This window comes from Clinocottus analis, unplaced genomic scaffold (genome assembly GCF_023055335.1).
Source record: "Clinocottus analis isolate CAN_PGR_092001 unplaced genomic scaffold, fCliAna1.0.p SCAF_25, whole genome shotgun sequence".
NCBI lineage: Eukaryota > Metazoa > Chordata > Actinopteri > Perciformes > Cottidae > Clinocottus > Clinocottus analis.
The window spans coordinates 3,588,523-3,599,070 of record NW_027175987.1 but is presented as its reverse complement, the minus strand read 5'-3'; the positions used below and the strand labels follow the sequence as shown (position 1 = coordinate 3,599,070).

Genomic DNA, 10,548 nt, shown 5'->3' with positions numbered 1-10,548 from the left:
ATCTAACTCTCTGCAAGAGTGCAAATGTGGTGTTTCCCAAAATGTCAAACTCTAGCTTTTTCTCCAGTCCAAAGGACTTTGAGAACATTCGAGTCGGACAGAAACACTCGTCAATTTGCTTTGTTGCAAATCAGCGTGGCGTTGCTCTACTGTGCATCGTTAAAAAAAAAACACATTTCCTGAAGTTGCAGGGGTTCTGAGTAGGAACTTCATTTCAACTCACAATATTTTCACCTCAATCTGTATTTATTGAAACCACCAAATCGGTTCAATCTGGTCAATATAAGCTTGGAGCGCAAAATCTACCTCGAGCCTTCAAAGTGTTATTTTCTACGCTGGAATACCACTTAACGAATGTCAAAAGAGTCTTTATTTTTAAATTGATGGCCATGTGCGCTGAATGGCTGTCGGAAAACCCCCGATGACCCCTCGGCTAATGCAAATTTCTCAGCACACGGTTACTCGGGTAACTTTTAATTTAAATGCAAAGATTAAAATTAGAGTTTGAGTTTGCCGTACAATGGTAACAATTTACTTTTCAAAGCATCTCGCCCAGGAGTCTGACACCGTGAAGACCGACAGATTTCCAGACAGACGGAGGAGGATGAGCTCCGGCGTTGTTTCTCTCCTCGGTGTAGCTGTGTTCGCCACTTCTGGCACCGGCTCTCCATCCTCATCGTTAACTTCTTCACAATAGATCTGATTTTCCACTTCGGTGTGTTTTGGACAGCATGTGTGTGCGTCTGCAGAGAAGGTGATAGGATTAACAGGCAGACTGTTCTCAATGTTAGCCGCGAGATACCAGGATGGCAGAGTTCACTGTGCTGTGTTTGTTCATTCGCTCGCCATGGTGCCGGCCTGCTCTCGGCGCCGCGCGGCCCGCCGATGATTGCCAGCGCTGTATCTAACATGTCCCATGTCCAAACCATATTGCAATATCAACTCGGCTGCATGAGAGCTAGATAAGACAGAAAATGAAGTGTTGACATATGAGATTGCTTGTAAGATGGCTTGTTTGGAGAGGCTGGTATCTGAAATGAGCCCCGACAATGAATGCTGGATTTGCTTGAGTCCACATTGGGATCTCAGGGGAAGTGGTCACTGTGAGGGCCGTTTCCTCCCTCTTTCCTCCGCCTGAGCTCGGCCTGTTCCCTCATCTCCCTATCCCCCCCCCCCCCCCCCCACGTCTGGCACACTGATGCATTTCCATATATTATTGCCTCTGTAAGCAAGTGTGTCATGCTCCCAGACTTTTCCTCCTGCCCAAGGGGACTTCTCAATGTCATTATCGCTAAAGCCTGCCACACGCCTGTAATGTATTGCCGCTCGGCTTTATTGGCAGCGCGATGATTCAGTGGTGGTGATGATGGATTAGTGCCGGCTGGGTCGAGCTGGGCTGAGCCGAGCCGGTCCAGACTGGGCTGAGCTCTGCAGCCTCGCTGTCTGTCGCATAAACACCGTGTCCTCCCCGCACTCTGCAGCACTGAGCGAGACATATCGTATTTATGTCACACACACACACACACACAGCCTAATGAATATGGTCATTTCGCCGCTTTTATTGAGCTTCTCGGAAGACTCTCTGATTCATCTGGTCCACCTTTCTGCTTCTCACGCAGACGCGGCGCACACACGGCGGCGCCGCATAATAGGTGGCAGTATAATGTGTTTGCTTTATGACATTGTTATTGTTTTGAATGTGGAAATGCAACAGCCTTTTGTTGCCTCCTGGAAGGGGAAGTTCAGAGAGGGTGCACTGGGTGCAGGTGTTGCCACAGCATAATAAGGTTTGATGTTTCCAGGAGCACACGCATACACAAAGAGGTTTTAGAGGAAGGGCACAGTAGCATGTTTTATTACTGGAAATGAAACACACTCCATATAACACAGCCGCCCATGCCGAACTAAACTAAACGGCACACTGACCCCGAACTAAAAGTCTGAACTCAACATTCAGTTCTTGATTGCAGGCTTTTTCTGTCCCTCATGCTGCTGTTTGCCGCCACGGTGATCAGGCGCCGCTCCCACTGCAGGGGAACTAATGGACATCCCTCTTAATTTCTTACCGCTTGCAGCAGCAACACGTTAACCTCTCCTGCCCTGTGACAGACACTTGATACACGCTCGGTTTTCTCAACGCAACACATGCGGGTTTAGTTGATTCGAGCACAGTTCACCATACACTATATATCAGAGTTTCAGCAACCCGTGGATGTGTTAAACAAGGTGCACAGGGTTGTTGATTCATTTGTCTTGGGAGATGTTTTGTCTAGTTGCTCACCGACTGACAATAATATACGACTTTGTCTCAATCTGATACACACACTTTTGCTCACCCTGCAATATTTCTCCCTGTAAAGGCACGGAAAGCTTGCTCATAATTCTAAAGTGACAATTAAAAGACTCGAGCGCCGACTGTTCTCTTTGAATCTCCGTCGTGCTGTTAGTGTGCGTGTACGTGGGGCACTTTATTCAGTAATGTCTCAGAGATTAGTTTTTGTTTTCCATATTAAGCACACAGACTTCACAGCGTTGGTTTACATCACGCAGCACACATCTGTATGCAAAATATGCAGGAAGTATGTGTGCGTTACATTATCTCCGTTGCCAGTAGTGATGTTGAATCATACGTTATCTTTCCTTCTACTTACGACCATCTCTGCTGCCGTGTCAATCTGAAAAGAGGCCGCAGCGCTGACGGACAATGACTTGATTCTGACGCCTTTGGCCTCCGAAGTCCACTACACGCGGACAAGAAACACACTTTGGCTTTTCCGCCCATGCTCCTGATATACCTTACTTATTTTTATCCAACCATACGCATCCAGCTGCATGTCCCTGCATTGTCAGTTCACTGTGTGAACGATAAGATACGCCGCTAAGTCTTGACTGTCGCTGTTAAATTTCTTCCCGCTGCCAGCAGTTATTCAAATGTCCTTATCATCTATAAGAGGCTTATTTGGCTTGTTCAATGATAAAAACAAACTGGTAAAGTTTGAAATCCGTCGGTCCCTCCAGTAAGCGGATGCAAAACCGAGTTCTCCCGTGCACACGGGCGTGCACGTGCGTGCGCGCACACTTGCATACTTAAGCACAGAGCTTCCAAATGGCCTCTATTAATGCAGACTGCTCTCCCAATTAACAAGATTCAAAGTGATGATGAATTTTTCATTCTCTGAACATTTAAGCTAATTATGGCCCAAATGAAGCGGGTTCCAATGAATCACCATGGCAGCCAATGTCACTGTCACAGTGCCACTCTGCACCACCACCCTAATCACTACAGCTGCTTAATATTCATCTCCCACTGCTGCCCCCTTCCTGACTCCCCTCTCCTCCCCTCTCTTTACGGCTCCTCTCCTCCTTCCTCCTACCTTCTCTCTTTCTCTTGTAACTTCTGTCCTTTCTCCACCGTCCTCCCCACCCGCTTTCCCCCCGTGGCCCCGTCTCGCCCCCCTCAGCGCTTCTCTGGCACCATAGATGTGTTGTTTCAAATGGAAATCAGCTAATTGCTCTAATAGCATTTTAATGATAATTTAATGTAGTAAATAAAGCTTGTTACAAGCTAAGCAATTTTTCTGGATTTCAAGGGCGATCAATCCGTGTCCGATACAATCTGGTCACCTCCTCGACCGCGGGTGTGCGGTGTCTGCAGTGGGCGTACCGATAACGCAGATGAAACGATATTCATGTCAACTTCTATGAATCCATAAAAAATAGTCTGGTGGGAAAACGACATCACTCTACAAATCGTCACTTTCAAATTACTATCCAAGTCACATGATGGAGACTGACAAAGGCGGACACTGTATGTCAGTATATACATTTTCAGGGTTTATTGCTCTCAAAAGGTAAATATGATTTACTTCATAATTCAGAGACTCTTGGGACATAAATAGCGTGTAGCCTGTCCTATCAGGACGGTAGGAAGGTGATCATTGAGAAGCAGAGAGCTGACTGGAGTTCAGAACAAAGTTTTAAGGCTTTCACCTGAAAAATACATTTTTATATGTAACGGCATCCTCTGAATATCAACTATTTTATAATACACAACTTCTCACGAATACCTCACTGCATATGTATTTGCACACAGTCTGTAAACTGGTAATCGTAATTCTGGCAATAGAAACTCTGGAGCTCAAGATAACTTCGACATACACTTTTGGCCCTGGAGGCCTTTTTATTTGTCCGCTCTATAGTTTGACATTATCCCTTTTAATCATGGGGGCTGTTTGGAAACAAACTTTATGCCCAGTGGTTGTTCACACCATTTTCTTGTTTGTTGTTTTAGTTCTATCATAATCAATTCTCCCCAAGAAATGAACATACCTGAGTTGTTTCAAGTCTGCTTAGCTTTGTGAGTCATTGGTACCCATTAAAAAGATTAGATTTACCTTGAAATCAAAGATGAAGTAGTTCATTTTGCATTTGGATTCTTCGGCACATTTTTATCAACCATTCCCCCAGATTAAACGTATTAAAAATGATGAGGAGCTTGAGCTAGAAAGAGAAAAAGAATAAACAGCCGTGAGACAGAAAAACAATTTAATTTCTCTTTTTATGTTCTAGCAGTGGTCATTTAGCTAGACTCTTTATTTAAATGGTAATGTGAAGCTGGCTAAACAGGCGTGGCGAATCAACCCGAGAAGAGAGCCAGACTTCAAAAAAGCGGTGGTGTTTCAGGCTCTGGGAGTTTATCTGGGTCTTTCCTCCTGTCGCCTGACGGAGGGAGGCAGAGTGGGGAGCCGATTGAGCGACAAGGATAACTCTTCTCAGTGTTGGAGTATAATTAATTAGGTGTGATAAATTATACCATTTCTAGCTAAGCCTGGCAGCACTTCCACATGCACTCTCTAACACACACACACACACACACACACACACACACACACACAAATACTCAAATAAATGTGTCTGTCTCCTCACACACACATGCTATTTCTCTCTCTCTGTCACACACACACACACACACACACACACACACACACACACGGCTATGCATGCATGTCAGTAATTGCATTAGCAGAATTATACCACTTTGCAAACTCCCTAACCTCCCTCTCAGTTTGTTGTGTACAAAGAATTGAAGGTAAACAGATGGATTTCTATCTAGAATCAGCATTTTGTTTTTGTATTTTAGGAATGTGTTGTCAATAAATGGATATAGAATTTGTTTCATCACAAATAGCAAGAAAACCAGAAAAGGACTTAAGTCTGGATTTATGTTCAAATTCCTGGGAGCATTTTCCAAAATCCGTTGTTTCTTTGCATCTTCATGTTCCAGAATTAAATATTCCTCTGTATAAAAGAAATAAGCAAACTAACTATTATCATTGCGAGCAGTTGTCTCTCTTTTGCCTGGGTGCCATGTTTACCATGTTTGACAATGAAAGCCAAAGCAAAAACCAAACAGACAAACATAAAACACACAAGACTGCAAATAAAGGAGACAGATAAAGATGTGCGAGTGTTAAAACTAAAATTACCGCATCCCAAACGAACGCCTCCGGCAACCACCAGTCAGGTTGCAGTTTACTAACTGTCCCAGCTGTCATTACTTCATCATACAGTTAGACATTATTGTGAAATTGTCATAGTTAGCATATGAAGTCCTGAGTTTTAGCCCAAAATGTGTTTCGTAAGGTCACATTTACTTTTAACTACCAATTTAATCAGTTCATCCTTCCAAATGATGTTTTGTTGTTTTGACAGATGTTATGAAATCCTGTCTAGGAGTTGCTGAGATATTGTTTCCACGAGAATTGGGCAGACAGATGGACAACCCGAAACCAGAACTTGATAAATCTGAATCCAATAATGTGGCACGTGGAAGGTCCATTCTTTTAAAATGTAAAGTGGCCCAACAAATGTCTTTTATTATCGCTTGATAATGAGATAATGAGCCACAACATTACATTGTTAAAAAACAAATTTCTTTGCTTAATCAAAGTAAGACATGAATCGGCACAGGAATGGTTTTTGTATTCGTCTATTGTTTCCATAACTCTGGCAGTGTCAAAGCGGTTGTTTAGGTGCAGTGGAGGCTTTTTCTCCAATAAATACAGCCTTCACTTGAAAAACGTATCTTTAAGCAAAAGTGGGCATTTAAATTCAGTCAAGGATTTACCTTATTTTCTGCACAATCTTCATACTTAGTGATTACTACTTCCCCCTCCTCAGTAAGTGCACACTTTAAAAGGACAACACCATCTTCAAGGCAAAGAAGCTTCTTTTTTTTTTATCAGTGAGATAAAAAAAAAAAGCAAGAAGTTTTATCTTCTCTGTGCTCTGAATGTATTTGTTTCTGCAGTGAGATTTAGATTAACTGTTGATCTGCACAGAGATACAGCAAAGTGCTGCTGTCCACAAGAGATATGCAGTGTTTCACTGTGTTGCAATACATTGTACCACAGATTAAAGGTGCAATTTGTAGGATCAAGCCACATGCTCCTGACAAATAGGGGGCAGCATTTCTTCTCGACTGGATCCACACAATCTAAAAGTACAGTCAGCAGTTATTTAAAGAGAAGAACAATACTGACAACAAGAATACACACAATTTGTCCAAACTGATGAAACTCTAAAATGACAAAACTAACACTACAATCTATAATCTGTCGGCTTATGGTTAAGTGATCTCTTGGCTTTGGCTTGTTTATTAGGTTGAATCCAAAGAGGAAGAACACCCGTGCTTTTGTTGTGTCTTCCCAAAAACACAAATGCTAACTGCAGACTGAAGGTCCGTCTCCCAGAGACCCTGCCCACCCTCCTCCTGGCGAAATAGTCTCCTGGTGGCGGCGGCCCAAATGGATACAGGCTACACATTGTTTTCTCATCTCTGCCACTTTGGATTTAATCCAATAAACAAACCATCAAAACATACACGGACCACTTACCTTCAATGTGATTGACGAGCCCTCGGGGGCACCTCTCCATCTTTGTGCTCTCATTTTGGACTGAGGGGCCGCTGTTTCAGGAGATATATCTCTGCAACACAACGGCCTTGACATAACGAATGCTGGCCGGATCGTACACGTTGCATCTTTAAACAACCAGCAACCTTCACGTCACTATTCTGTGCTGTATGTGCTTCTGAAATTCAATGGAATTCATGACTGAAGACCAAACTGACACTTGTCTCCCCTCCTCAATGTCATTCTGGACCCCAAGTCTATGGCTAAGACACACACACAAACACACACACACACACACACAAACACACACACACACACACACACCCTGCCAGAAGGCTCTTTTAATGGCTTGGTGTTAATGAGAGTCTTGTTTAGAGCTGTCAGATGACCCCAGGCCATGCAGACTGACACGAACTCTATGTTCACAGCTCTCGAGGTCACCACGCGGTCCATGCGTGTGTGCGTGTGTGAATGGGTTTGCGCGTGTGTGTGTTGATTCTACAGACAGAATCATTTATTACACCCAATTACCTTCCCAGCCAGAACATTAACACTATATCAGCAAATCTTTAATCTTTGGTGGTTTAATTTTCAATCAGTAACGTTGATATTAATCTTAATAAATGTTATCTGTGAAGTCTATTCTCACAATCACAGCAAAGGGTCATTCTCTTGTTCTGCGCTACACTGTGAGGGATCCATAGGTGCCCGAAGCCAGCAAGCATGATAGAAAAAAATATTAATTGATTTAAAAAAGAAGAATTTTGCAGTGTGATTTTCTGTTCTGTTTGGATTTCGATGAAGATACATGTATTGTTTTCTAATAGCATGACATTAATCCCATCCAATCGTGTATTTTGGGTTCTTTGATAGATTAAAAAATGTTAAAACATTTTTAACAACCACGGGAAAAAAGTTACCTTGATGAATCCTTAAACTGTTTTGAAAAAGTGTTGCTTTGAAACATAAATCTGAATGTAATAGAATAAAGGATTGTCATTAGTTTCTATTGTATCAGCATTTGCTTCATACGATCCATTCCACTCGGTAATTTATAATTTGCTACGCAGTCTGGTGACATCATCTGAACCAATACATTTGCTGTGTAATTTTTGTTATAAATTTGGCCTGTTTCCAATTTCAAAAACATTTACAATATAAATTGAAATTATTAATGTGGACAACGGATGCAGACGGATCACAGAAATATAGACGCTTCAGACTTGCTTGTCTTGCTTGATATCGTGTTTCAAGTCTTTCTGCTGTGAGCGTGTTACGATTTTAAAATGCTCATTTTCAGCTATTTTCGAATTTGGGCATTTTCCATGTTTTGCCTCACGAAATCCTTAGTCCATTTCAAAAAAGAAATAATTCTGCTGTGTTCTCTTCCTTCTGTATCCCCAGTAAGTGTGCAACCTTTAGCACACTTGCTGTTAGTCTTCCTTGATGTGTTGACAGTGAGAGTGTGATCCAGCTCGCTATGTGAAGACCAATTCACAGAGTGGGAAGCGCCTGTGTTGGAGCCAAGCTGTAAGAGTGTGTGTGTGTGTGTGTGTGTGTGTGTGTGTGTGTGTGTGTGTGTGTGTGTGTGTGTGTGTGTGTGTGTGTGTGTGGTTAAGTAAAGGAGACTCAAGCTGACAGTTTGCCAGCAGCCTTGCACCTGCACACAGCTAGGTGTTGATCTCAGATTGGGGAGGGGGTGAGAGGAAGGAAGAGGGGAGGACAGGCGGAGGGAGAACGAGAGGAAGGGATCCGACACGAGGTGTTGGGGGTGGATAAGAAAAGAGGTGAGAGGTGAGGAGCAGAGGAGCGGCACTGTGAGGCGGCGTGGCTGTGACATGTAATTCCTGTTTATACGCGTGTGAGTCTGTCTGTGTGTGTGTGTGTGTGTGTGTGTCACGAGTGGAGGAAAAATGTGTGACAGGCCGGATGGGAGAGCCAATTGGATTGATGCATCCTTTCATAGGGAAGTGCCAACACCAGAGCGTAGCCAGGGCCTCATTTGTCAGACTCAAGGAAATAGCGTTACAGCGTGACGTTTCACTTTGTCTCTGGCGCACACATCAACAACCCTCTGCTTCAGGATGGGAGGAACTGTGCCACTGATGCTACCGTATCTGGTGGGGGAATTTAATTATTGTTAAATAGACAAAAAGGGCTTGTGATACAGAGAAAATAAATGTGTTTAACTTCCGTTGCGTCCTTTAGCTTCTGTATGAGACGCACAGGGCTGTCCGCTAACTTCAATGTGAACCCATCCGCGTCGGTATTAGAGAATCAGAGCCACTAAAGTAGCATAAAGACCTACAAAGTCTGCGTTGTGATAAGGTTGGGGAGTTGATGTTGGCTCAAACAAACAAGGACTTTCACTCAGGAGTGCACTATTCGTGTCCCGTGTGAAAGTCAACAAACGTAACAAACTACTTATTTGTACTCATAACACAAGCTTTTCATGAGCTGAATAACCGAAAGCTTATTTTGCAAAGACACAGTGTGCATGTAGCCAGCTGAAACGGACATGCCGTCCCTGAAATGTCCAAAAGTGACTCTAGAGGGTTAGCTGGAGCGCCAACGTTTATTTAGGGCCACTGACCAAGCTTTGGTAGTTGAAGAGTTGGGAGTTAGAGCGCGTTGCACTGTCTGTTGGTATAATGATGACAGCGCTGTACATGCAGGGTGCATTCAGAAGATAATGTGTTGCTACAAATACCATCATAAGACTCCTGCTCTGCATTCATTGGCTGTTGTTAACCTTTTGGCAGCGTTGGTGAGTTGGACGCTGACTGCAGAGCAGGGAAACTTAGACAAGCTCTCTGGAGGGACACTCAACAGTATGTCAGGGAACTCCACGACACTGTCAGCATAACACACTGCTGGGTAGCCTGAATTATTGAAGTCCATAGCATTGATAATTTAATACAGTAGATCTGCTTTGACAGGGGATGGTTTAAGCGAATAGAGAACGAAAAGAAATAGGACTTTGCAACTGGTATGACACAAGGGAAAAAATAAAGTTTCTTGTCTTCGTGCGGGTGTACACTGTATATATGTAGTTTTATACTCTACATTGATGTACTGCACTGCATGACCTATTTGAGATCCTGGTAGCGGAGGGGAAAGTGAGCGATGAAGAGACGGACAGATGGTAGAGGGTTAATTGAAGCTGACATGTGTCCAGTGTTTGTGTGTCCCTAGATGACACATTGCTCTTGCCCATATGCTAGTGTTGCCTTGTTCACTCTCTTTTCTCAACTACCACCACTATCTGATTTGACGCAATTTCTTTATCGTATATGCTTCTCTATGGGCATTGATTATATGACTTCTATTGGTGCTGAATCAGTCATGAAATAAAACTGCAGCATGACGACGCTTGCAGGGTGGGGGGCTTGAGAAAAAAGCTTTGAAGAAATGATATGCCCGGGACCCATGATACTTTAATGCAGTCTTGCTTGTGTGGATATCCGTGCAACTCCATGTCCTCTTTCAAATCCTCCGTTAAAACTCACTTAATTAATTTTCTCTTCTTTTTTTTAAGTAACATAACACAAAACATCCCTATTTCTCATGTCTAGTGCACCACCTTCTTCTTCTCTCTTGACACTCCTCTGTTCAGTCGTCAGTCTTGCGGGTG

At 43.3% G+C, this 10,548-nt stretch overlaps 1 protein-coding gene across 1 annotated transcript in view; it reads left to right on the top strand.

The window, feature by feature from the left end:
- The window catches only part of agbl4 (AGBL carboxypeptidase 4), a 242,737-nt gene that overhangs the window by 190,597 nt on the left and 41,592 nt on the right, over positions 1-10,548 (top strand). The window lies entirely within an intron of this gene.